Raw genomic sequence first — 6078 nt, forward strand, 5'->3', positions numbered from 1 at the left:
TACCCATAGCCAAAGTAGCACCTTCCTTGTGAGATGGGATCAGGGCACATGTAGCAGTGGCTATGGGTAAGGGAAGATAACAGATCATCCCAAAATATACCTCCCCTTCCTCCCTAGGGGCAGCAGCAGCACTAGTCAGGCTACATCGCTCTGGGCTGCACTGCCTCTTCCCTAAATCTTTCCTTGACTTTGCATATCCCCCAGCTTCAGTGAAGAATCAACCTCTTGAAGTTAGTGTATCTGTGAGAGTGTGACAGCACTCGTGGGTGGTCAACCTCCTCCTTCCAGTCCTGCTCTGTACAAGTGAGCCTGACTTATCCATCCTCTGCCAATGTCTGCCCCAGCTATAGTCTGGCATCTGCCTTTTTCCTCCCCACCTATTGAAGTTCATGTCTCATTGTTCTTACAAATCTGCAAGTTATTTAAATCATCTACATTTAGGATGTATGGCTCCTGATACTTGATATACCTGTTAGTTCCTTGTCATTCACAGATAGCTATCAAATTCACATATTCCACCAATAAATAACACAGAATAAGTAATGTCACTGATAAATAGGGTGAATGGCATTCACTCAGTGCTGATACTGGGGGAGCTGAACTGATCCTGCTTGCTGCAGCACCCCCTTAATAACTTGCTGCTTCTGGGATGTCAGCTGGGTTTATACTCACCTTTATTGTACTAATAACTAGACAATAGTTCTTTGCTTTCTGTGAGCCACCTCCGTGTCAGAGATTTTGTTAAAACCTGACAAATAACTGCTATTCTGCCACAGAAGTCTTCCATTTTTACTATCTGTGCTCAGCAACTGCTAAGCTGAAAAAGAGCAATCCCTGGAGTAATAGGTTCTAAACACAGAGGTAGTATTTGCTACATGAGTAAAAACTGCAAACAAGAGCCATGGCTGACTCACTGTAACACTTTGGTGTGATGTGTTCAGAGGTTCGGCAGCCAGCAGAGCACTGTAGATGCCTCAATATATGACTGCAAAGGAAAATAAATTAAGTAGCAGGAAACCAAGGAGAGGCTTGAAGCAAGATGGTGATAAAATTACAGCAGAAATGAAACCCAAGCACTCTCTGAAGAGCTGAGTAACACGTATGGTAGAACTGTTAATGTACCTGACACAATACTTTTAAAAACAAAATCCTGTTCATTTCCTCCAGTAGATTTGTTTCATAGCGAACAGGACATTTAGTCAGAACAGAGTATTTAAGGCAATGCAAGATGTGCTGGCGAGTGGCCAGTGGCTGCCATTCCTCCTGGCTGGCCTTGGTGCTGAGGATGAGGAGCTAGTGGCTGGCAGGATGCTGTCTGTGATGTAAGCAGCTGCAGGCAGGGCTGCCAGGTAGGGGTCCTGCAGGACACTGGGGTCCCAAGGAGGCCTGTTGGCTTCCACCCCACTTGGAAACAGCCTGAGCCTGCTGGACTGGCTAAGGGTCCAGCCAGATGCTGCAAGTCCCCAGCAAGTCAGGACCATGTAGCACATCTGAGTAGTGATTTAGAGAGCAGCTATGCAGCTGCCTGGCTTCTCCCTTTGTCTGGCAAAACCTCTCTGCAGCTCTTGAGAGAGGTTTTCTTTTCTTTTATTCACCTGATTTCCTCATGCTCTTCCTTTTCTTGCCTGGGGCTCCCCTTTGGTCTGGATTGCATTTGGCCTCACGCCACTGGCTGTCTCCCTGCCCTCTGTGGCAGACCCTGTGGTGGTCTCTCCCGAGTTTGGTTTCTGTGCCACTTCAGGGAGATCTGGGGAGCAGCAGAAGAGAGGGATAGCACAGGCCTGTGGTCACTGCTCTCCTCAAGTGTCACACGTAACACATGTATGTTTGTTAGCCATGGTATTGCCAGCACAGCTCTGTTGCTGGGCTGGGGTTTCACAGGCTGGAGTTTTACAGTGAATCATGTTTGAGCATGTAACTGCTTTATCTTGTAGTAACAAATCAGGTTGGACAATGGAGCCCAAATGATAAAGTACCTAATAAAGAAAAGTGAAAAATCAGATTTTGTTACATATTTGGCTTTATTAAGTTAAGGAGCAGCAGAATTAAGGCATCTATTCTCACTGCTGGTATATATTTTTTTTCCTCAGCAGTCATAGCTGGAAAGTCACACCACTGGTACTGTCAGAACAGGTATTACAGCCATGGGGAGAGATGGGGGGGGGGGGGTGGAAACAGAGTTTGGGACTGCTATCTCAGCTGCAGGTTGTATCTGTCCTGAGAAGCAGTGGCTGGAGACAGGAGTGACACAGAAGAAGGTGTAGCCCTGCCTTTATGTGAGCCTCTCATGTGTGACAGAGAACCCCTCATAAACAGATGGAGAACAGGTTAACAGTCGTAGTGGCCAATGAGGTTGTTTGATGAAGTACAGATGGTTGTACCGACAACTTATTCCCTGGTTATTATATTCTTCTTGCAAACTAGCTGCTCTAGAAGTTGCTGCTCTGAAATTCTGCCCTCCAGGATTAAACCCCAGGTACTCCAGAATAAGCCAGAGCGAGGCAGTCATTACTCCCAGCAACCTTTGCTCGCAGGTACTGCAGGCAGAGCTGGGGCTCTTGGCAGCCTGGCAGCACCGCTGCTCCTGGCGCCTGAGCTGAAGTGCTCAGTCCTGGGCAACACGGCATGAATGCTCCCCACGGGGTTGTGCAAAATGCCTGGGGGTAGAGGTTAAACCCACGTGGGGAACTGTGAGCACAAGTGACTCTTCTGCTTTATTTTCTAAACAGCATCAATTAGAGGAGGTGTCCCTTGTTTCTCTAGCAAAGCATGTCCTCAGGCATGGATTTTTTTTTTTTGAGGGTAGGCAAATATCACGAGCATTCATTTTAAATCTGCTGGGTTTATTTTTAGACATGGGGCACTAATGAAACAAAAACATTTTTTGGATGTATGAAAACACTCTTCCTCCTAAATGATATACAATGTACTTGTATAGATTAATACCATGAAGGAAAACAAATAACAGCAAATAGCATTTCTAATTGGTCTTCTGGACACTTGAATATGAGAGGGAATTAAGTGCTGTGGAATATTTTTAAAGGACGATGCTGCTGTTTTCTGATGGTACTTTATATTTGTCCACAATGACTTGTTTGTCTGTTTGACAAAGCCACATCTAATGGCCTGTGAGTCAAGCCCTCTGGTAGACCTGCAATATTTCCTGAAAGTGCACAAATGAGGAGTCTCCCAGGGACACTGTGCTCCATGTTTTCTCGAAACAAACTCCACCAGTGTGATTTTTTGAAGAAGAAAATTTCTCAGGTCAAAATAACACTCTTATCATGTCCTTGGAGGGTAGGTCCTTCCCCTCTCTTGTTTTTAAGTCTGGTGCCTCCTGTATTACAGTCTCTAGCCACTTCTCTGTGTCCTCAGGCAAGCCACCACCTCTCCATCACCACTGAGGCTTCAGGGTGCTTCCTGCTCCTTTCAGGAGCATGCCAAGCCCTCAGGGTGTTGAATCATCTCTGTTCTCTGTCACACTCCTCCTCCAAACTGTGGGGGCCCTGAGCTCTCTGAGGAGGGACAACACTCCTCTCCTCACAGAGGATCCAAAGTGCAAGAGTGAGGGCAAAGGGAATTGGCAGCTCCCCTCCATTACCTCTGTGTCCAGTCAGGACAGGCTGAGAGCAAATACACAAAACAGAGCTGGGCCACTAAATTTGATTATGTGGATTGCTCCCTCTTTTGCAGAATGACTGTTTAGTGCATTTTTAGAGCTGAATTTTGGAGCCTCCCTGAAGTAAGGGCATGGAAAAGTGATGGGAGTGAAGATGACACCATGGTATTGCCATAGCAGTTGTATTGTCTCTCATATGTTGCCCCTTTGTAGTGAGAGATCATGGCATTTGTATTTCGGGGGGAGTAAATACAAATTGTTGTCAATCTAGTGCAGAAACTTGAAACTACTTAGTAATATCCGGCTGCACAAGGTTGTTTCTTTGCAAGTTTATTTACATTTGTTTTACAGTCAGAAGCATGAGGAAGTGCACTGCAGAAGGCAACCAGAACAGCTCTCAACCTGCTGGTACGGGTTGAAGTGCCTAGACAGTAAAATTGCATTTCTATTTTTTCTCTAAATAATTGAAAGGGGAAAAAACCCTAACGTCTTTGTCTGTAAAGACTTTGTTTATATGAAGGAAAGTTTACACAGCTTGTAGAGAATTAATTTGTAGGAAATGAAACCTCTGTATCTTCTTCATCTTATATACATGGTCACCATCTCATTCCAAATCACACCGCCACTTTAGGGTTATCAGGAAGACTTCAGGTTTCAGAAAGAAATGCTTTTAATCTTAGATTGAGAAAAAATTAGTAAAAAGAAGAAATGTTTAATCTTACTTTATGGACTTTTTAGAGGAGCTCAACTTAGTTAATCAATAAGTCCAGTTTGTCCTATTCTTTGTTGTGGGACACAATTAATATTGGTGCCACCAGGTGCAGCTGGCAGTCCATTTTCTGCTGGCCTTGCTCTGGCAAAGGTGGGCAAGGGCTACGTTGGTCTCAGGTAGCAGCAGCCCTGCTGCTGAATTTGGGACATGGATGCTGTAGGGATGCTCAGCTGTGCTGGGCAGGAATGGGGAGGCATGGCAAATTTGTGGCCACGGGAATTGGGAGAGCTGTCAGAGTCACAGGAAAGCATCATCAAAGTGATGGCCTGGGCTCTGTCTGCCGCTTCCCACCAGCTAGTGGAGGGTCAGGAAAAAGCCAAATTTTCCAGTCAAAACTAAAAGGGAAGCTTACAATGTTTGGGGTCACTCTAAGAATGTAAAGAAGACAGACTCCTGAATGAACTTTTTATATCCTGTGATCCTCTGCCTCTGCACATCCTGCTCCCGTGGGCAGTGGGAATGACAAAAGCCTGAACTATACTTGTACTATTTTTAGGTCAGGCTGCAGCAAGAGGTGCTAGACATTTTATGGGAGAGCACATTTCCATGGGCCTTCCAAAACATTTGTTTTTATCCATAAGGCTTGGATAGATGCCAGCTACTATCTAAAGTCTCTGTGTAGGTGCAGCAGTTAGCTGACACAGGTATGTTTGTGCTTGTGAAAGGTGCTTGTCATAAATGAACACAGTACCTGAACTAAAACTGCATCCAAGGGCACATGAAATCTCTGGGCAGTGAAGATGTTTTGGTGAACATGCAACCATTCTTGGGGTGTAGAGGAGGAGTAAATGAATCCAAGGGTTCAGGTGCACAGTCAGAAGTGGCTCTGCATGGCTTTGGGAAGCTGCTGGGCTGTGCGGTGCTGTGAGCCCTTGGCATCCCATGCTGCTGCCATGTCAGACTGAGCATGGCCGGCTTGCCTCCAGCCCTTCTGTGGTGTCATGTGAAACCTCCTGTTGGTAAAAACCTTCTTCACCACTGGAAGTAAAACCCCAGTTGGGTTCATGTGATAAACAGGAAGGAAGCAAAAGTGTCATTTCACTGTTTTCAGTAGATTTCCCTTGCCTTCCCCAGGGAGTTCAAGTGCTTCCTTGGACTTGGCTGGCCTCTGCAGCTCTCCTGGCCTTCCGTGTTTAGCCTGGCACAGTTTGAAGTTTTCCACTGAACCATTACCAGGCACTCATGGTAGCATCCACTCCCCTCCCCCCCCCCCCTTCCCTCCCATTCCCAAGTTGTGGATGTCTTTTAAAACCAAAATAAGAGCAATGATAAATAAATAGTGCAATCCAGGACTCCTGTGAGAGACAAGGATACAGACTCAATAAGGGTCAGAAACATAAAGGAAAGACAAACATGAAATAATGGAGGGTACAGGTCGGGACACAGCAGGGGTTGGATGTGACTGGGACATGGAACTGGCAGCCACATTGCCAGCTGATGGCTGACAGAGCTGGTGGCCTCTGATCCAGGTTGTAGCAGGTCATGGTACTCTTGCTTGGCTTGCATGGCCTCGGAGTGGTGGGGGCCCTTGTGCCAAAGAGAAATCCATGTGGTACTGCTGTGCTGCCTCAAAGGATCACCCCAAAACCATGGTCAAGAGGTGCAGGCAGTTCCATGTGGAGACTTGTTCTCCTGCAGACCGTGCTGGAGGTCTGCCATGGAGTCAGTCCAGAGCATCTCATGAGCA

Source organism: Coloeus monedula (assembly GCF_965178545.1).
Source record: "Coloeus monedula genome assembly, chromosome: 8".
Lineage (NCBI taxonomy): Eukaryota > Metazoa > Chordata > Aves > Passeriformes > Corvidae > Coloeus > Coloeus monedula.